Source organism: Cetorhinus maximus, chromosome 19 (assembly GCF_964194155.1).
Source record: "Cetorhinus maximus chromosome 19, sCetMax3.hap1.1, whole genome shotgun sequence".
Classification (NCBI taxonomy): domain Eukaryota; kingdom Metazoa; phylum Chordata; class Chondrichthyes; order Lamniformes; family Cetorhinidae; genus Cetorhinus; species Cetorhinus maximus.
Window position 1 is genome coordinate 6,874,206 of NC_135897.1, and position 21,738 is coordinate 6,895,943.

General features: G+C 45.9%; 1 protein-coding gene across 1 annotated transcript in view; it reads left to right on the forward strand.

The window, feature by feature from the left end:
* The window catches only part of crocc2 (ciliary rootlet coiled-coil, rootletin family member 2), a 293,289-nt gene that overhangs the window by 252,033 nt on the left and 19,518 nt on the right, over nt 1-21,738 (forward strand). The gene's annotated exons all lie outside the window — the stretch shown is intronic.

The window sequence follows — 21,738 nt, forward strand, 5'->3', positions numbered from 1 at the left end:
AACTGATGGCACTTCGCATTTGCCTTCCCAAGCCTCAGAGAAAATTCCTTTACAACAAGATATCTCAAGGTTTGCTTCTACTAACTTGGCCCCAAGAAGATGGAGCATTCTGGATCCAAGGGCCTTAAATACTTTCATTTGTGTGGAAAATTCCCTGTTGGCCAGCATTTATTGCCTATCCATAATTGCCCTTGACAAGGTGATGGCAAGCCACCTTCTGGAACACAACTGAGGCCGAGATTTTCCATGCCCGCCGGCATCAGGCATGTTCAGTGGCGTGAGCGGCAATATGGCAAGAAGGCCAAAAGCTGGTTTCACGACGTCATGAAACCAGTTTGCAATCGTCCACTCAGCCCATTGATGGTGGGCCGCATTTCTCGCCGTCGGATGTCGGGAACCTCATTGTAATACATCTGCATATCATTATAAGGCCAACCCACTGGACTCATCACCCCCGCTGGATCATCAGCCCACATCAGCTGGAAAACACGTTGATGTGTTTCACAACAGCCAGCACTTGGCGAGCTGCAATTCACTCGGGACTCCAAGGTTTGTTTGCCTACCTTGCTTCAGTCAGCACTCACAGTCATCAGCACCAGGCTTCACAGACAGCACCACATCACTTTTAGGGGGGCTCACGTCAAGTCCCTACCTACCAGATTAACCACATGTGGGTGGCTTTTCAATGGCTGCAAGTCTAGGTCTTGCTTGGGGAAAGGGGAGAAATGGCCTCAGGCAAGGGAAGAGGCTGCAGGGCGAGGGCTGTACTGGGGAAGGAGGGTATCCCAGGGTGTGTTTGGGGGGACATGTTGATCTGTGCAAGTGTCCTCAAAATGGTGAGAGCTGAGGAGTCTGTCTCCAGAGAAGATGAGGGCAGGTGGACATATGAGGGTATGTGTGTGAAAATGGGTGGTGATGTCATAGAGTCATAGAGTTATACAGCACAGAAACAGGCCATTCGGCCCATCATGTCCATGCCGGCCATCAAGTACCTATCTATTCTAATCCCATTTTCCAGCACTTGGCTGTAGCCCTGTATGCTTTGGCATTTCAAGTGCTCATCTAAATACTTCTTAAATGTTGTGAGGGCTCCTGCCTCTACCACCTCCTCAGTCAGTGTGTTCCAGATTCCAACCACCCTCTGAGCGAAAAAGGTTTTCCTCAAATCCCTTCTAAACCTCCTGCCCCTTACCTTAAATCTATGCCCCCTGGTTATTGACACCTCCACTAAAGGGTAAAGTTTCTTCCTATCTACCCTATCTATGCCCCTCATAATTTTGTATACCCCTATCAGGTCCCCCCTCAGCCTTCTCTGCTCTAAGGAAAACAACCCCAGCCTCTCTTCGTAGCTGAAACGCTCCAGCCCAGGCAACATCCTGGTGAATCTCCTCTGCATCATCTCCAGTGCAATCACATCCTTCCTATAGTGTAGTGACCAGAACTGCACACAGTACTCCAGCTGTGGCCTAACTAGCATTTTATACAGCTCCAACATAACCTCCCTGCTCTTATATTCTATGCCTCAGCGAATAAAGGCAAGTATCCAATATACCTTCTTAACCACCTTATCTACCTGTGCTGCTGCCTTCAGGGATCCATAGACGTGCACACCAAGGTCCCTCTGATCCTCTGTACTTCATAGGGTCCTACCATTCACTGTGTATTCCCTTGCCTTGTTAGTCCTCCAAAAATGCATCACACTTCTCAGGATAAAATTCCATTTGCCACTGCTCTGCCCATCTTACCAGCCCATCTATATCTCCCTGCAATCTAAGGCTTTCCTCCTCACTATTTACGACACCACCAATTTTTGTGTCATCTGCGAACTTACTGATCATACTACCTATATTAATTTCTAAGTCATTAATGTACGCTACAAACAGCAAGGGTCCCAGCACTGATCCCTGCGGTACACCATTTGTCACAGGCTTCCAATCGCAAAAAATAACCATCAACCATCACCCTCTGCCACTAAGCCAATTTTGGATCCAACTTGCCAAATCACCCTGGATCCCATGGGCTCTTACCTTCTTGACCATCCAACCATGCAGGACCTTGTCAAAAGCCTTACCGAAATCCTTGTAGACTACATCAACTGCACTACCCTCATCTACACAACTACTCACCTCCTCAAAAAATTCAATCAAATTTGTTAGACATGATCTCCCCCTGACAAAGTCATGCTGACTATCCTTGATTAATCCCTGCCTCCCCAAGTGGAGATTAATCCTGTCCCTCAGAATTTTTTCCAATAGTTTCCCTACCACTGATGTTAGGCTCACCGGCCTGTAATTACGTGGTTTAACCCTACTACTCCTCTTGAATAATGGTACCACATTTGCTGTCCTCCAGTCCTCTGGCACCGCTCCTGTGGCCGAGAGGATTTGAAAATTTGTGTCAGAGCCCCTGTAATCTCATCCCTTGTCTCACATAGCAAGTTGGGATACATCTCATCTGGGCCTGGGGATTTATCCACTTTTAAGCCTGCTAAAATTGTTAATCCCTCCTCCCTTTCAATTTGAATTTGTTCAAGTGTATCACAGTCCTCCTCCCTCATTTCTACACCTACATCGTCCTTCTCCATAGTGAGCACAGATGAAAAGTAATAATTTAAAACCTCACCTACTCACCTATATCCTCCAGCTCCACGCACAGATTGCCACTTTGGTCCCTAATGGGCCCTACTCTTTCCCTGGTTATCCTCTTGCCCTTAATATATTTATAAAATGCCTTGGGATTTCCCTTTATCTTGCCTGCCAGTATTCTTTCATGCCCCCTCTTCGCTCTCCTAATTACTTTTTTATGTACCCCTCTACACTTTCTCTACTCCTCTAGGGATTCCGCTGTTTTCAGCCCTTTGTATCTGCCATAAGTATCTTTTTGATTTCCTTATCCAAGCCTCTATATCCCTTGACATCCAGGGTTCCCTAGGCTTGTTGATCCTACCCTTTACCTTTGCGGGAACATGTTGGCCCTGAACTCTCACTATTTCCTTTTGGAATGACTCCCACTGGCCTGATGTAGACTTACCTACAAATAGTTTCCCCCAGTCCACTTTGGCTAGATCCTGTCTTATCATATTGAAATCAGCCTTCCCCAATTCAGGATCTTTATTTCCGGTCCATCTTTGTCCTTTGCCATAACTACCTTAAATCTTACAAAGTTACGGTCACTATCCCCGAAATGCTCCCCCACTGACACTTCTACCACTTGCCTGGCTTTATTCCCTAAGTTTACATCTAGTACCGCCCCTTCTCTTATAGGACTTTCTATGTGCTAGCTCAAAAGGGTCTCCTGGATGAACTTTAAGAATTCCAACCCCCTAAGCCTTTCACACTAAGACTATCTGAGTTAATATCGAGGATGTTGAAATCCCCTACTATTGTTATCCTATTATTGTTACAATTCTCTGATATATGCCTACATATCTGCTCCTTTATCTCCCCTGACTCTCTGGAAACTTATAACACACTCCCAGCAAAGTGATTGCCCACTTTTTGTTTTCAGGTTCTACTCATTTGAGGAACCTTCTAAAGATACCATCCCTCCTTACCGCAGTAATTGACTCCTTGATCAATAGTGTAATGCCACGGCCTCTTCTACACTCCCCCGCCCCCCAACCCCCTATCATGCCTGAAGATTCTATACCCTGGTATATTGAGCTGCCAGTCCTGCCCTTCCCTCAACCATGTCTCTGTGACAGCAATAACATCATATTCCCATGTGTTAATCAACACCCTCAATTCATCTGCCTTACTTGTAAGACTCCTTGTGTTAAAATAGATGCAATCCGGCCTTGCATTATTCCCTTGTGCCTTAACAGGTCTAAATTTGCTCTGCCTTCCAGACTGACTTAGTTTCTCTTCTATATTTGGCTGTGCATCACCCCCTAAATTAGTAACTTAACGATAGGGGGAAAATAAATAAATAATAAAGGTGAAACAACAAAAATGAGTGAGAGCAGAGTGGCTGTATAAAGAGCGGAGCGAGGGCAGGGCGGCTGTACATAGAGCGGGTGTTTACCTGTGAAGGAGCGGAGCGGCTGTATAAAGAGCGGGAACAGAGCATACCTCCACTCTGTATCCCATCCCCCTGCCAAATTAGTTTAAACCTCTCCCCAACGGCACTAAAAAACCTCCCCGCAAGGATGTTGGTCCAGCTGCAGTTCAGGTGCAACCCATTCGACTTGTACAGGCCCCACCTTCAACTGGGCAACCTGGAAGTGCCTTAACAGACTTAGGACTGGTGTAGGTCGTTCAAAGGTGTCACTAAGCAAATGGGGATATACAACCAGCCCGACAACTTGTAAATGTGGAACTGAGCCACAGACTATGCAACATCTCCTGCAATGCCTATCGCTAGAGGAACCCTGCACTGTTGCAGATCTTGCCGAATTCAACAACAAGGCGCAAAAATGTGTCCAGTTCTGGCTGGGCCACGTATAGACTGTCCGTGGACACGATAAAAAAAAACCTTCACCAGAAACAGACCCAGTGATCCAGGAAACTAAAGCCCTCCCTCCTGCACCATCTCTTCAGTCATGCATTCATCCTCTCTATGCTCCTATTCCTATACTCACAAGCATGTGGTACAGGGAGTAACCCAGCGATTACAACCTTTGAGGCCCTGCTTTTTAATCTGCTGCCTAGCTCCCTAAATTCTTGTTACAGTACCTCATCCCTCTTTCTTCCTATGTCATTGGTACCAATGTGAACCATGATCTCTGACTGTTCACCCTCCCCCTTCAGAATGCCCTGCAGCCATTCTGTAACATCCTTGACCCTGGCACCAGGAAGGCAACACCCAATCGTGGACTCACATCTACGGCCGCAGAAGCGCCCATCTGCACCCATCACTATTGAGTCTCCTACCACTATTGTTCCTGCATTCTTACTCTTCCCCCACCCTTGTGCAGCTGGGCCAGCCGCAGTGCCGTGAACTTGGCTCTGGCTGCACTCTCCAGAGGAACCTTCACCCTCACCGTTTTCCAACACAGAAAAAACGGTTCTTGAGTGAGATGCACTCTAGAGCTTTCCTGACTTCCTGCCTGACTCCCTTCTTCTGACTGGTGGTCACCCATTCCCTCTCTGACTGCAATTCCTTAAGTTGCGGAGTGACCACATCTAAAAACGTGTTATCCATGTAACCCTCAGCTTCACGGATGCAGCGCTGTGTCTCCAGCTGATGCTCAAGCTCCGAAACCCATTGCTCAGGCTGGTCAAGCCGGTGATACTTCCTGCACATGTGGTCATCCAGACTGCAAGGAGTGTCTAAGAATTCGCACTTGCTGCAGGCCGTACAACACAGAGGACTGAGCTGCCTTACCATACTTTTTGTTTTTAATTAAAAGACTATTTCTTTAAATTTAAGCCAAGTAGAAAACTATTTAGTTTTTCTTAAAAAAACAAATTATGAGACTCTTACCTTCTGTAATGTCGCTTTAAAGTGTAAAAAAAACAACTTATCCACTACCCGACCAATCAGCTCTCTCCCTTGTCCTGATATCGCTCCTTTCAAATTCCAATGCTGCCAAGTGTCTGGGTGAGAACCAGCTGCCTTACAGGCAAACTCCACTCTGCTCTTTATACAGCCGCTCCGCTCCCTCACGGGTAAACTCCACTCCGCTCTTTATACAGCTGCTCCGCTCCCTCACAGGTAAACTCCACTCCACTCTTTATACAGCTGCTCCGCTCCCTCACAGGTAAACTCTGCTCCGCTCTTTATACAGCCGCTCCGCTCCCTCACAGGTAAACTCTGCTCCGCTCTTTATACAGCCGCTCCGCTCCCTCACAGGTAAACTCCACTCCACTCTTTATACAGTTGCTCCGCTCCCTCACAGGTAAACTCCACTCCGCTCTTTATACAGCCGCTCCGCTCCTTCACAGGTAAACTCCGCTCCACTCTTTATACAACTGCTCCGCTCCCTCACAGGTAAACTCCACTCCGCTCTTTATACAGCCGCTCCGCTCCCTCACAGGTAAACTCCGCTCCGCTCTTTATACAGCCGCTCCGCTCTTTATACAGCCGCTCCGCTCCCTCACAGGTAAACTCCACTCCGCTCTTTATACAGTTGCTCCACTCCCTCACAGGTAAACTCCACTCCGCTCTTTATACAGCCGCTCCGCTCCCTCACAGGTAAACTCTGCTCCGCTCTTTATACAGTTGCTCCACTCCCTCACAGGTAAACTCCACTCCGCTCTTTATACAGCCGCTCCGCTCCCTCACAGGTAAACTCCACTCCGCTTTTTATATAGCCGCTCCGCCCCCTCACAGGTAAACTCCACTCCGCTTTTTATACAGCCGCTCTGCTCCCTCAAGGTAAATTCCCGCTCTTTATACAGCCGCTCCGTTCCCTCACAGGCAAACTCCACTCCGCTCTTTATACAGCCGCTCTGCTCCCTCACAGGTAAACTCCGCTCCGCTCTTTATACAGCTGCTCCCTCACAGGTAAACTCCCGCTCTTTATACAGCTGCTCCACTCCCTCACAGGTAAATTCCCGCTCTTTATACAGCCACTCTGCTCCCTCACAGGTAAACTCCCACTCTTTACACAGCTGCTCCATTCCTGCTCTTTTACAGCCATTCCACTCTTCTCCCTCAAGGTAAACTCCTGCTCTTTATATAGCTGCTCCACTCCCACTCTTTATACAGCTGCTCCCCTCCTGCTCTTTATACGGCCGCTCCGCTCTCTCACAGGTAAACACCCACTCTTTATATAGCCGCTCTGTTCCCTCACAGGTAAAACCCGCTCTTTATATAGCCGCTCTGTTCCCTCACAGGTAAAACCCACTCTTTATATAGCCGCTCTGTTCCCTCACAGGTAAAACCCGCTCTTTATACAGCTGCTCCGCTCTCGCTCTTTTTTGTTGTTTCTCCTTTATTATTTATTTATTTATTTCCCCCACCCTTAAGTTACTAATTTAATAATAATCAACAAGTGATAGTTACCCAGCTGTTAATTTAAATCTAAAATAAAGCTAAAAGCTGAAATACTCACCAGCCAATCACCTGCCTGCTTTCCTGTGACGTCACTCTTTGTTTTGTCCCTTGAGCTGGCAGTGAGTGAGATGCCAGTGAATGTGTGACGGGCTTGAGTGTGTGAGTGTAGAGTGATGAGATGGTTGCCATACCCTGGCTGCACGGATGAGATCATTCACCCTCTCTCTGCATTGGATGGCCAACCTCTTCTGTGCAGCATTGGCATTGACCAGCACTGCCATTGCCTACTAAGCTGGAGTGGTAATGTTGCTGTCCCACCTGCGGCCAGAGCGGGGATAGAGGACATCACAGTGGTCCTCCACGGAGTCCCAAAGGCACTTGAGGGCTGCAGTCTTCTTGCCTTTAGGGGCCATGTCTTCTTTGCTGCAGTCTTGGGCTGGAAGCACTGGAAGCGGCTATACTTTTAAATATGGTGCCCAGTGTGCTGAAGCGACGAGGTGATGGCACGGTGGGCAAATGAGAGCCCACCGCCATGGAAACGACGCATATCCCGGGAATGCATAATTAATGCAGCGGGTTTGGGATGATGCAGCATGAAAAGCAGCTATTGCGGCCAGTGGGAGGGCAAAACACCCTTTCACCCAGCCTCGACCACACTTAGTCCAAATCAGGGTCAATTCTACCCTGAGTGTCTTGCTAGACCATTTCAGGGGGAAGTTAAGAGTCAACCACGTGGCCATGGGTCTACAGTCACATTCAGGTCAGACTGGTTAAGATTAGCAGATTTTCTTCCCTGAAGGTCATTAATGAACCAGATTGGTTTTTATGACAATCTGGTAATTTCATGGTCACTATTGCTGATACTGGCTTTTTATTCTGTATTTTAATTATCCTGTTGCTATGGTACAATTTGAATTTATGTCCACCAGATCATGAGTCAAGTCGCTTACTTGACCAGTAACATAACCACTACGCTATCTTAATGCTAGGTCAGATGTTAAAGCTCACAGGTGGACGTAAAAGATCCCTGACACTATTTGAAGAAGAGTAGGAAAGTTCTTCCGTTGTCCTGCCAACATTTATTCCTCAATCAGTGCCACCAAAGAGCATATTTTTCTCATTATTAGCTCTCATTACTGTTTGTGGGATCTCACTGTACACAATTTTGCTCCTGCATTTTCCTACACATTAACAGCAACAATATTCTGAAAGCACTGTGTTGGCCAAGGAGTTCTTTGGGACATCCTAAAGCCATGAAAAGTGCTATTTAAAAGTAAGCACTTTCTTTCTTTTATTCCTGGGAGCGTACCCTAGCCGTTTATCTCCTTTCATTCAGTTGTGACACTTGCTGCACAAGAAGAAAACCCTTCCTTGCTTTTATTTGTGTATTTAGATATTCAAACTCCTTATCTGTCAGCTGTTGAAATTCTTTAAGCACTATTTTTGTTGGAGATGCCTTTAGGTCAAATTCCTGAACGCTACATTAGTGAAGTCATTAAACTGTTTATTTTAAAATGGGCCAATGGCTGTTTTAATAGCACTGACAGGAATTTGACACAAACGTGTCAACTACTTTGTTGAAACCACTGTACAAAGAAATTTCAACCCCCACCTTGCTGTTTTATGCTCTGTGAATTTTTGATGACGTTTTAAATTGGTTTGGTTGGGTTTTTGCTCTGTGAGGCCTGACCATCCTCTGTTACCTTACTCAACTGACCATTCTTTAGGTGTGATCCTGGACCAACAATGTATGTTACTGTTGGCCTTAGAGGCACAATTCCAAGTTCAAGGGCCTAGCTCACATACCCATCATTAGGCTTCATTTTTAATAACTTCAGTCCCTCCAAACATACCTTCACCCAATTTTGACCATTGAAGCCCCTTCCTTGCCAAAACTTAACCATGTTCATCCTTCATCCTTTTCCCAAACCTGACTATCTCATTGCTCTTTCTTCTCCAAAGGCAGCCACCTGCTTTACAATGATTGGAACAGAAACTCTTTCTTTTCCCAATTGGAAGGATTTGTTTAATTTTGGGATTTAGTTAGGTAAGGAAGGTTTCTGTCTCCTATAAGAAATGCAGCCGAGTTACTTACCCCCAATCCAAGATGAAAAGTCAAATGAAAAGCCTTCCATTTTTGTTCCTGTGAATCCAGACGATGATGTTGTGTTCAATTGTTCAGTGTTTGATTAGGGGTAGGATTTTGCCCTTGGCGGGGGTGCTCGGCGGGAGCGGGCGGGAAGCCAACCGCCACCCACAATTGGCTCCGCACTGCGATTTCACGCAGGCGGGCCAATTAAGGCCCGCCCTGCATGGATCGCGAGTGGCAGCGCTGAGCATTGCCTGTGGAGGTTGGGGGGGAGAAGGGAGAGTGGGCCTAGCGCACAGATCGTGCATGTGCGAGAAAGAGCACTTCAATCTCCCTGAGGCACGGAGCTGCCTCAGGAAGTTTGAAGCACTGTTTAAAAAAAATGAAGATAATAAAAATTTAATAAAACATGTCCCCTCATGTGACTCTGTCACATGAGCTGGGGCGTGTTTTTAATTCAAAAATATAGTTTTTATTTAATGTTTATTTGCTTCAGAAAACCTGATCCTGCTCGTGGATGAGGTTTCCTCAAAATGTAAAGGCCGCTTGGCCTTTTCGCCTGCCCGCCAGCTGTTAGATTGGACGAGCTACATAAAACTTGTGTTTAATTAGATTGTTAATGACCTTAATAAGCCTTTTAATTATCGGAGTCGGCTGCGCGCCCTCCAAATGAAATATCGCGAGACTGCGCGGTGACGTCGGGATGCACACCCAACATCATCGCATGTCATTTTATACTCGAGCGTGTTGGGTGCCTGCCCGTACGCTGAGTGCAATATTCTGCCCTATGTGTCTCTGTTGACAATTCTGTATGATATGTGCTAATCAAGCTTGTGGGTGTAGTTACAGAAAGAGAAACTAAACTGGAAGCATCAGGTTGGAGACTTTTTAAAGCACTGAATAAAACTCCTGTTCACACATAGAACCTGGTGTGTGTCATCTCTGCACACCTCCAGGGCACAAAGCACAAGCAATGCATTTGTAGGATAAATTTAAATTGTATCTGTGGTATCATGGAAGAAATGTTAATATCACATACATCATTTCTTTCTTTGTGCTCCCATAGAAACTATTTCCATGAGAATGACTGCTTTGAGTTCCCATTAGTTTGGGAGGGGTGGTGTGCAGGGGAAGGTGGGGATATAGCCATTAGTCTGAGTGACTCTAAATCTGCTCATTCACACTTGTCCAATATGAAATATTGCTTGTCTCCTCAAAACTTGGAGTTAATGTGATTGTAGTTAAGTGCCAGCAATTGGATTGTGTTTGGCCATTGTTTATGCAGAGTAGATTTTAGAAACCCATTCAATTACTCATACCTGTAACAACAGCTGTTGGACCAAATGAAAAAGCATGCGGTGATCATTCAGTCCCTCAACTTGAACCTTTCTCTGATAGGTGTGGAGAAACTTCTTCAGCGTAGCTGCTGATCTCACTCAGGACCAATTATTAAAAGTTAATATAAAAATTAATCATGAATGGACATCTAAGAATCTCTTAAAGTAGCGGAGCCTTGACAACTTGCCTTCCCCATTAACAATGTGTGCTTCATGCTTCCTATGCTATTTTGGAATTAGCGCTAGTGCAAAATGACTGAAGATTCGACCAGTCCAGCAAGCCGGCACTTAATTCCACTGGTGGAACTTTGTACATCTTCTCCTGTTTGTAGCACTTCTTCAGACAGAGCTATTTTCTCTTACCCAACACTGCCTGCTCAGTTGTTTAAATAGAGATACTCATCATGTGTTAGCATCAATTATGACATACTCTGATGTCCTGGTCCCGAGTGATTCTCTATGTCATTTGTCCATTCCGTGAGTCCAGCTTAGCACATGAACATTGAATATGGCAGTATACCCTGTTGTACAGTGTCTTTAGTGTGAAAAATATCCCAAGGCACTTCACAAACCTAAAAATTCTGCCAAGCCAGAATGAGAGATATTAAGAAGGTTGATGGAAGGTTTATTCAAATAGATGATATTTTAGGTTTTAGCAGCGGAGTGATGGGGGAATTTAAGGATGCAGGGCACAGGCATTGATGGGTGGAATGAGAAGGATGCACAATCCCCAGTGTTAGAGGAAGGAAATGCTCTAGAAGTGCTTTGGGGCTGAAGTAGGTTGCAGAGACAGGGTGGGGCAAGATCCTGGAAGAATTCATAGGTGAGGTGAAGAATCCTAAATATCATTCATTGAGGGACAAGGAGCCAATGTAGACATATGAGGGCGGGGGTAATGGGCAAGCTTGTTGTAGTGGGAGGTAAGATACGAGGATTAGAGACTGGGGCAAGTTAGAGCTTACAGAGGCTGGAGATTGGAATGCTAGCAAGAACTGCACTGGAATGATCAAGTATGGAGGTGATAAAAACATGCATAAGGGATTCAATGGTCTAAGGACGGAAGATGCACAATGTTGTAGAGCTGGAAAGAAACAAGCCATGTGATTGAAATGACACCAAGGATATCAAGGATACAGGGAGGCCATGGCAGGTGATTCCATGTAGGAATGGAGATGTTTGTTTAAAGGATGAGGGCGAGAAAGGTCAGGCGGATAGCAAAGTAGGAGAAAAGGAGAAGAGAGCAGTTGAACTGTCAGTTAAAATCAGGGAAAATGAGTAGCTACTCTGCACAGGCTAATAGAAGGGAGTTCATTGCTCAACAATAAAACCTAGATTAGAATAAATATCCCTTCTGCAAGCCACAACAGTCCATTGAAATTCTTTGTGAAGTTCATGGGATAGAAACAGTTATATATTCAGCCAGAGACATTTAGAATTAGAACAACGTGAGTGTTGAACATGGATCCTTTTTATTTATTATTCTCTTCTTCCATGACTCCCTCTGCGGGTACATGTGCGCATGCTAACCTCAAGTGGACAAAATGCACAATGCAATTTTCAATACACTACATCCTTAAGTTTAAAACTGCCTGACATAGCATAGGAACAGGGGTCGGCCAGTGAGCCACTCAAACTGGTTTCACCATTCAATTAGATCAGGGACTCTGAACTGGGGGTCCGTGGCCCCTTAGGGGTCCATGAGAAGGTATCAACGGGTCACCAAATCAGCCTCTTTCAAGAATAAAATCTTTTTTAAAAATCACATTCTACGTGCAGGGTCAACAAAATGAAGAATGAGATGGATCACTACTAATGTCAGTGGTGCCCTGTTTATTGCCAGCAAGGAGAGTTTGAAATAGACTATATATTTATTTGAACCCTCCTCCAATAAAAGGAGAGTTTAATTCTGCACAGCGAAGTGAGGAAGGGCTGATGTGGTGGTGCCACCACCTTTGAAACTGGAGGAGACCTCAGCTCTTCTCCTCTTGCAGATCCGTTACAGTGATAGTTCAATCGGTCCTTTTCGGGATAGGCTGCACAGCCTGCACGCTCCTGCCACCATGTTTAAATCGGGTAAGCCAAGCAACAGGCCAGTGGGGTTCGATGCCCATCTTGTGGGGCAATGGGCCGAGAATTAACGAAAGAGTGTCAGTGAATGTTTGATTGACTTTACCTTATGCTCCTTATGGGGCTGACTGCTGCTTGTCTGTGGCAGTTGTTTACAGAGCCAAGCACAGCATAGGTTGCTGATCAAACTGCCCGCTGCCACTGGCAGTTCGCAGTCCTGGATCCGCTACTCAGGGCTATCACTTGTGTGAGGTACAGGCAGCCATGAAAGTTAACCATTTTTATAATGGGAAGTGAGCCTCGCACTTATGGGCGCATCCTATATGATGATCCATCTGCTTTTCTGACTGTTGTGAGATCTTGCTGTGTGTAAATTAGCTGTTTTTTTTTTTACCTTGTGCCAGGAACTATTCTTTAAAAATAGTTGTGTATTTTTTGGTGGGGGTTGGTGAAGCGGAGTGTGGGGTATGCCTCAGGAACAAAAATGTTGAAAACCCATAATTAGACAATGACTGATCTGTACCTCACTTCAATCAACCTGCCTTTGCTCCATATCACTTAATACCTTTACCTAACAAAAATCTAACAATACCAGTTTTGAAATTTTGAATTAACCCCCAGCTTTAGCTGCTTTTTCAAGGAGAGAATTCCAAATTTCTGTAATGGTATCCTCTTGTGGCCACATGCGCGCGTAGGTATATATAATAAAACTGGAATGAACTAGTTTTTCAGTTGGGTACTTTGAATTCCATCTGCTGCACATGGGCCTGAATTTTACGCTTGGTGCAGGAGCACGATCGATGGGACCGGAAGCAGATATGAAATCCGTTCCCTCCCTCTGTCAGCACCTGATAGCAATTTCATGCCGGCTGGCCAATTAACTGCCAACCAGCGTGAAACACGGACAGGCGCTGAAACAAGTGAGGGCGCGGCCAGGCGGTATCCCATGAGCTCCCTGAACGCCGACGGCTGCTTTGAAGATGCCACCGGGAGCTGCAGAATTGTTGGAGGGATATCAGCGCACCAAAACTGCCCCAAACTATCCATCATGACAGAACAAACAACTGACGAATTATCAAACCTCAAACATATTCAGGCCTTTTATCCCACCCTGGATCGAGAAAGGTGAGAAAATGTGAATGTACCTGGCTGATTGCACTGTGCGCCAAGTGTAAAAGCACACGGGTCACGTAAAATGCATGTTATTTACACATTTAATGGGATTAATTGCCCTTTTAGTTGTTGGCGGGTGCGCTTCCAACTTCCACGTGCCCCCGCCGACTGTAATATCATGCGAGGGCGCCATGACATCAGGACACGCGCCCAACGCCTTCTCACGCAAGTTCATGTTGGGCGCTCAAATTCTGGCCATGGTCTCTTTTCTATCCTGCATAGATATCACAGTTTGGCGATGAGGATAGGAGTTTGGATTCTCTAGCCAAACAAATTTGGTTGAAGTGGCTTCCAGCAAACCAGTAGGAGAGGCACTGTGAGGATTTTGTTTGCTGAGAACTAGTTTTTAAAATCCAGTCTTAGTAATAGTCTGTTTGTACTTGTGGGCAGACTGACCTTCAAAGATGGCTGTATCAACGGGTATTATTGGGTGACTGGGAGAGTAACTGAGAGTCTTTTGGTGTATATGTGGAGAGGCTAGAGATGTATTTCACTGCTGCTAATATCCTCAATTTTCCTGATAATCCGGCTGTTAATCAGGCAGTGGGGGAAAGGAAAAGGGTGATCTTTTTGATGGAAGCAGGTTCAGCAGCGTATGAAACACTCAAGAATTTGCTCGCCCCAGTACCAAAAGACACACCGCTGTCCGACGTTTTGTGTAAGCTTCAGCAGCACTACAGTCCCAAACCATTGGAGATTGCTGAAAGCTATCGGTTTGGAACAAGGAATCAGTTGCCCAGTGAGAACATTGGAGACTTTACAATGGCTTTGAGAAAGCTGCCCGTCCATTGTAATTTTGGAGCATTTTAGGAGGGAGCATTTGCAGATCAGTTTTTTGTGTGGTTCAAAAAGTGAATGCATTCACAGTAAGCTGCTGACATTGCCAAAGTTACCTTTCGACATAGCTTGCCAAACATCAGTCTCCATGGGCCTGGCGGAGCGTGACTCAAGAGAAGTCAGAGTTAACAAGCGCCAGTCGTCTGCTGAAGTAAATAAGCTGCAGCTGAGTAAGCAAAAGCCCCTAATGACAGCAGTTCGTAGTAGCAGAGGCACTACAAAGCTTTGTTACTGGTGCTTAGGCCAACATTGGCACAGAATTGTCCACTTGTAAAGGCAGAGTGTTACAGCTGCAAGAAGAGGGGTCATCTTGCATGTCAAAAGAATGTGGATGGAAAAAGTGCTAGCTGGCAGAAACTGCAGTTGCTGCATATGGTTGTCGAACAGCGCCTGGTTGATGAGGGCTTCGTTGAGACCCTTGCAATCTGAAGCACAGGGACGTCCAGTGGAAATTCGCAGGGCACCGTAATCCAGGTAGCATTCGATGGAGCTCCAGTAAACATGGAGGTTGACACGGGTGCATCAGTCAGCGTGATTCCTGAATCACTGTACCATGAAAAGTTGAGACAACGTCAGCTGGAGAAATCACACATAGAATTATGTAATTAAAGAGGAGAGAAATTCCTCAAAATGGGAGCTATGTTGGTTCCAGTCACATACAGGGAACAATGTGCAAAGTTGCCCATCATTGTACTGAAGGGTGAAATACCAGCCTTGTTTGGAAGAAACTGATGAACAGCATTTAAATGAAATTAGAACAAGCTTTATCGCGTAGAAGCGGAATTCACAACACAAGATGACATGATCACAAAGTATCCTCAGGTATTTAGTGAAATCAGCAAACTGATTCAAGGACATAAGGCCAATGTATGGGTCCAGAGATATGCAAGACCAGATTATTGCAAATTTTGTCCAATAACCCTAAGGTCTGAAGGAGAAAGCAGAACAGGAACTGAAAAGACTTCATTATGTCCAAAATAGAACAGAGTAATTGGGCTACTCCCATAGTGGTAGTACCAAAGTCAGATGGTAGCGTAAGAATATGTGGGGATTATAAGGGAACTGTAAATCAGATACTGGAATCTAGTCCACCCGATACTTTGCCAAATGTGGAGGATCTGTTCACAACGTTGTCAGGAGGCCAGATTTTTTCAAATTTAAATCTGACAAACTCCTATCTGCAACTTGAAGTTTGACGATGAATTTAAGTCATATTTTACTATCAGGGCACACATGCGTCTATTTCAGTTCCATGGGCCTCCATTTGGTGTTTCTTCAGCCTCTGGAATTTTCCAAGGGGCTGATGAACTAAATTTTACAAAGAATTCTGGGAGCAGCGTGCTATTTGGATGACATAATTATTTCAGCTCCAACCAGGCAGACCCATGATGACAGCCTGAAAAAGGTGCTCCAACATTTGTAAAAGCATAGAGTTCAGACAAAGGCACACAAATGTGAAATGTTTCGAAACCCTGCAGAGTATTTGGGTCACAGGGCAGACAAAAATGGGTTACATCCTACCAAGAGTAACGTCCAAGCAGTAAGAAATGCACCAAACCCTCTCTAAGCTCAAATCTTTTTTGAGCTTAGTGAATTATTACAGTAAATTCATACCGAATTTGGCAACCTAACTGCATCCATTGAATGAACTGAGGAAGTGTAATCTATGAAATTGGACGAGGGAGTGTGGCAAGGCATTCCAGTTGTGTAAAAGTAAATTGGTAGATGGTACAATGCTTGTACATCATGATGTGTCCAAAAAGGTTAAGCGAGCATGTGATGCCTCTCCATATAGAGTAGGTGCTGTGACCTCTCATGTGTTGGATAATGGTGAGGAGAGACTGATTGCATTTCCCTCACACACCCTCAGTGCCAGTGAGCAGAATTATGCTCAGATAGAATGTGAAGCATTGTCCCTGATTTTTGGAGTAAGAAGATTTCATAAATAATTGTATCATTGTTTTTCACAGTCAAAACTGATGGCTATTTTGAATCCAAAGTCTCCAGTGCACACTTTAGCTGCAGTCTGAATGCAGAGGTGGGCTTTGATTTTGTCTGTTTATCAGTACGGCATTAAGTACAGACAACCGGAAGGTCATCGAAATGCTGATGCGATGTTTAGATTACCATCCCCAACAGAGATAGAGCCTAACAGGCAGGATGTCTTTTTCTTTTCTCGCATGGATGAGCAGATGACATTGGTAGGGCAACCCACAGGGACCCTCTATTGGCATGGAAAAGGTGTAGGACTATATTGTAAGTGGGTGGCCAAAGCATACACTGGATTTAGAAATCAAGCCACTTTTATATGCATAAGCATGAGTTGTCAGTTGACAAAGGTTGTATTCAGGATCACTCCCAATGCCATGTGCTAGTGAGCATAGGAACAGGATGATTGAGCGATTGAACGTGTGGCTGGAGAATTGGTGTAGGAAGGAGGGCATCAGAGTTCTGATGCATTGGGAGTGGTTCTGGGGCAGTTGAGCCTGTACAAGATGGACAGGTTGCACCTTAGCAGGACCAGGACTAATATCCTCGCAGGGAGATTTGTTAGTGCTGTTGTTAGACTAGATTGACAGGGGGATGGGGACCTAAGAGGGAGCTCAGATTGGAGGGAAGCAAAACTGGTAACTGGTAGGAACAGCAAAGGGCAGCAAACATTGGTGGAAGTTGTTTATAGGCCACCAAACTGTAGCGGTAATGTTGGGCATGGTACAAATTGGGAAGTTAGAGCTGCATGTAACGTGGGTAATACAGTAATAATGGGTGACTTCAATTTACGTATAGACTGGGTAAACCTAATTAGCACTAATACTGTGGAGGATGAATTGCTTGAGTGTGGATGAGGTGGGTTTCTGGAGCAGTATGTTGAAGAACCAACTAGGGATTGGGCTGTTTTAGATTTAGTGCTATGTAATGAGAAAGGGCTAATTAATAACCTTGCTGTAAAGGAACCTTTAGGAAACAGTGGCCATAATATGATAGAACTTTACATTAAGTTTGAAAGTGATAAAGTTCATTCTGAAACTAGGGTTTCAAATGTCTGCTGCTGCTTTGTTTGCAGGGCTAGTGTCTGCTTTGGAGATTCTGAAACCATTTGCCGTCATCGTGGTGAATTCCTGCCCACGGCTGCCATTTGCATCAATCATCAGCTAGAGTTTCCACTTATCATGACTGATAACTGATGATACCCTATATCTACCACCTTATTCTTTATTCATTTTAAACACCTCGATTAGATCACCGTTTAAATAACATTCCAGTAGCACCAACCTGAGCTCTTCATTACTTTACATTTCCAAAACCTGTTAGATTACTTGCCCCCCTATTGTCTAACCAAGAGGAAATCCTTAATATACCCCCAGGTATTTGGACCATTATCTTAAACAGTTCAAATGTGTGTCTAAAAGATAAAAACAAAAGACTGCGGATGCTGGAAATCCAAAACAAAAACAGAAATACCTGGAAAAACTCAGCAGATCTGGCAGCATCGGCGGAGAAGAACAAAGTAGACGTTTCGAGTCCTCATCGACTCAACAGAACTAAGTAGAAATAGGAAAGAGGTGAAATATAAGCTGGTTTAAGGGGGAGGGGGGGTGGTTGTTGGGACAAGCAAGCAGTGATAGGAGCAGATAACCAAAAGATGTCACAGACAAAAGAACAAAGAGGTGTTGAAGGTGGTGATATTATCTAAAAGAATGTGCTAATTAAGATTGGAGAGCAGGACGAGCAAGGTAGCTCTAGTGGGGGTGGGGTGAAATAAACCATGGGTGGAATACATTTAAAAATAATGGAAATAGGTGGGAAAAGAAAAATCTATATAAATTGTTGGAAAAAACAAAAGGGAGGGGGAAGAAACGGAAAGTGGGTGGGGATGGAGGAGGGAGTTCAGGATCTAAAGTTGTTGAACTCAATATTCAGTCCGGAAGGCTTTAAAGTGCCTAGTCGGAAGATGAGGTGCTGTTCCTCCAGTTTGCGTTGAGCTTCACCGGAACAATGCAGCAAGCCAAGGACAGACATGTGGGCAAGAGAACAGGGTGGAGTGTTAAAATGGCAAGCAACAGAGAGGTTTGGGTCTTTCTTGCGGACAGACCGAAGGTGTTCTGCAAAGCGGTCGCCCAGTCTGCGCTTGGTCTCTCCAATGTAGAGGAAACCGCATTGTGAGCAACGAATGCAGTAGACTAAGTTGGGGGAAATGCAAGTAAAATGCTGCTTCACTTGAAAGGAGTGTTTGGGCCCTTGGACGGTGAGGAGAGAGGAAGTGAAGGGGCAGGTGTTGCATATTTTGCGTTTGCATGGGGAGGTGCCGTAGGTGGGGGTTGAGGAGTAGGGGGTGATGGAGGAGTGGACCAGGGTGTCACGGAAGGAACGATCCCTACGGAATGCCGCCAGGGAGGGTGAAGGGAAGATGTGTTTGATGGTGGCATCATGCTGGAGTTGGCGGAAATGGCGGAGGATGATCCTTTGAATGCGGAGGCTGGTGGGGTGATAAGTGAGGACAAGGGGGACCCTATCATGTTTCTGGGAGGGAGGAGATGGCGTGAGTGCGGATGCGCCGGAGATGGGCTGGACACGGTTTGGAGACCTGGCAACTACCGTGGGTGGAAAACCTCAGTTAAGGAAGAAGGAGGACATGTCAGAGGAACTGCTTTTGAAGGTAGCATCATCAGAACAGATGCGACGGAGGCGAAGAAACTGAGAGAATAGGATGGAGTCCTTACAGGAAGCGGGGTGTGAGGAGCTGTAGTCGAGGTAGCTGTGGGAGTTGGTAGGCTTGTAATGGATATTGGTGGACAGTCTATCACCAGAAATTGAGACAGTGAGGTCGAGGAAGGGAAGTGTCAGAGATGGACCATGTGAAAATGATGGAGGGGTGGAGATTGGAAGCAAAATTAATAAATTTTTCCAGGTCCCTACGAGAGCATGAAGCAGCACCGAAGTAATCATCGATGTACCGGAGAAAGAGTTGTGGGAGGGGGCCGGTGTAGGACTGGAACAAGGAATGTTCCACATACCCCATAAAGAGACAGGCATAGTTGAGGCCCATGCGGGGACCCATAGCCACACCTTTTATTTGGAGGAAGTGAGAGGAGTTAAAGGAGAAATTGTTCAGTGTGAGAACAAGTTCAGCCAGACGGAGGAGAGTAGTGGTGGATGGGGATTGTTCGGGCCCCTGTTCGAGGAAGAAGCTGAGAGCTCTCAGACCATCCTGGTGGGGGATGGAGGTGTAGAGGGATTGAATGTCCATGGTGACGAGGAGGCGGTTGGGGCCAGGGAACTGGAAATTGTTGATGTGACGTAAGGTGTCAGAGGAATCACGGATGTAGTGGGAAGGGACTGGACAAGGGGAGAGAGAAGGGAGTCAAGATAGCGAGAAATGAGTTCCGTGGGGCAGGAACAGGCTGACACAATCGGTCTGCCGGGACAGTCCTGTTTGTGTATTTTGGGTAGGAGGTAGAAGTGGGCCGTCCGAGGTTGGGCGACTATCAGGTTGGAAGCTGTGGGAGGAAGATCTCCAGAGGAGATGAGCTCAGTGACAGTCCTGGAAACAATGGCTTGATGTTCAGTGGTGGGGTCATGGTCCAGGGAGAGGTAGGAGGAAGTGTTTGTGAGTTGACACTCAGCCTCCGCGAGGTAGAGGTCAGTGCACCAGACAACAACAGCACCACCCTTGTCAGCGGGTTTGATGACAATGTTAGGGTTGGACCTGAGAGAACGGAGTGCAGTAAGTTCAGAGAGAGACAGGTTAGAATGGGTGAGAGGAGCAGAGAAATTGAGACGACTAATGTCACGCCGACAGTTCTCAATGAAAAGATCAAGAGAAGGTAAGAATCCAGAGGGAGGGGTCCAGGTGGAGGGAGAATATTGGAGGTGGGTAAAAGGATCCGTTGAACGGGGAGAGGACTCCTGCCCAAAGAAGTGAGCACGGAGACGAAGGCGGCGGAAGAAGAGTTCAGCATCGTGCCGAGCCCGAAATTCATTGAGATGAGGGCGTAAGGGTATGAAACTAAGTCCTTTGCTGAGCACTGAACATTCAGCGTCGGAGCGGGGAAGGTCAGGGGGTATAGAGAATACATGGCCGGGGCTGGGATTGGAAGATGGGGTGGGGACGGAGGGACAGGCAGGGGTGGAGGGCCCTAGATGGGTGTTGGTGTCAATCAGTTGTTGGAGCTTGCGTTCCTTAGCACTTGAGAGAAAAAGTTTCTTGTTGAGGCTTCGGATGAGACGAAGAATAAAATGAAACTGGGGGCACGCGCAGCTTTGAAAAAGGGTGCGGCGGTGCTACTGGAGGGAGAGATCGAGTATGTTCATGTGGCGGCGCATGGCACTGAGTGTGGATCTCAGAATGCGACGGGAACAGCAGTCCGAGAAACGTTTTATGTCCCGGAGATACCTGTAATCCTGGGTGGGTTCGAAACAAGAGGGATGGAATTTCAGTTGAAATCCACGTGAGGTAAGTCAGAGACGGAGACAGTCACTGAGAAAGGAAATATGGCTGTGAAAGCGGGTTTTAGTAAATACCTTGTCAAACACCAGGAGAGAAATGGAAAGCAATGAAGGTGAACAAGGCAGAAGAGAGATACGGAAATCCTGTCAGAAAGCAGAGCAGTACTTCTGCAAGGTCGGCATTTCTTGAAGCGGAGTGGCAGTCAGTTAAACACAGAGATAAAAACAAAAAACTGCGGATGCTGGAAATCCAAAACAAAAACAGAAATACCTGGAAAAACTCAGCAGGTCTGGCAGCATCGGCGGAGAACAAAGTTGACATTTCGAGGCCTCATGACCCTTCAACAGAACTAAGTAGAAATAGGAAAGGGGTGAAATATAAGCTGGATTAAGAGGGAGGGGGGGTGGTTGTTGAGGCAAGCAAACAGTGATGGGAGCAGATAACCAAAAGATGTCACAGACAAAAGAACAAAGAGGTGTTGAAGGTGGTGATATTATCTAAAAGAATGTGCTAATTAAGATTGGAGAGCAGGACGAGCAAGGTAGCTCTAGTGGGGGTGGGGTGAAATAAACCATGGGTGGAATACATTTAAAAATAATGGAAATAGGTGGGAAAAGAAAAATCTATATAAAATATTGGAAAAAACAAAAGGAAGGGGGAAGAAATGGAAAGTGGGTGGGGATGGAGGAGGGAGTTCAAGATCTAAAGTTGTTGAACTCAATATTCAGTCCAGAAGGCTTTAAAGTGCCTAGTCAGAAAATGAGGTGCTGTTCCTCCAGTTTGCGTTGAGCTTCACCGGAACAATGCAGCAAGCCAAGGACAGACATGTGGGCAAGAGAACAGGGTGG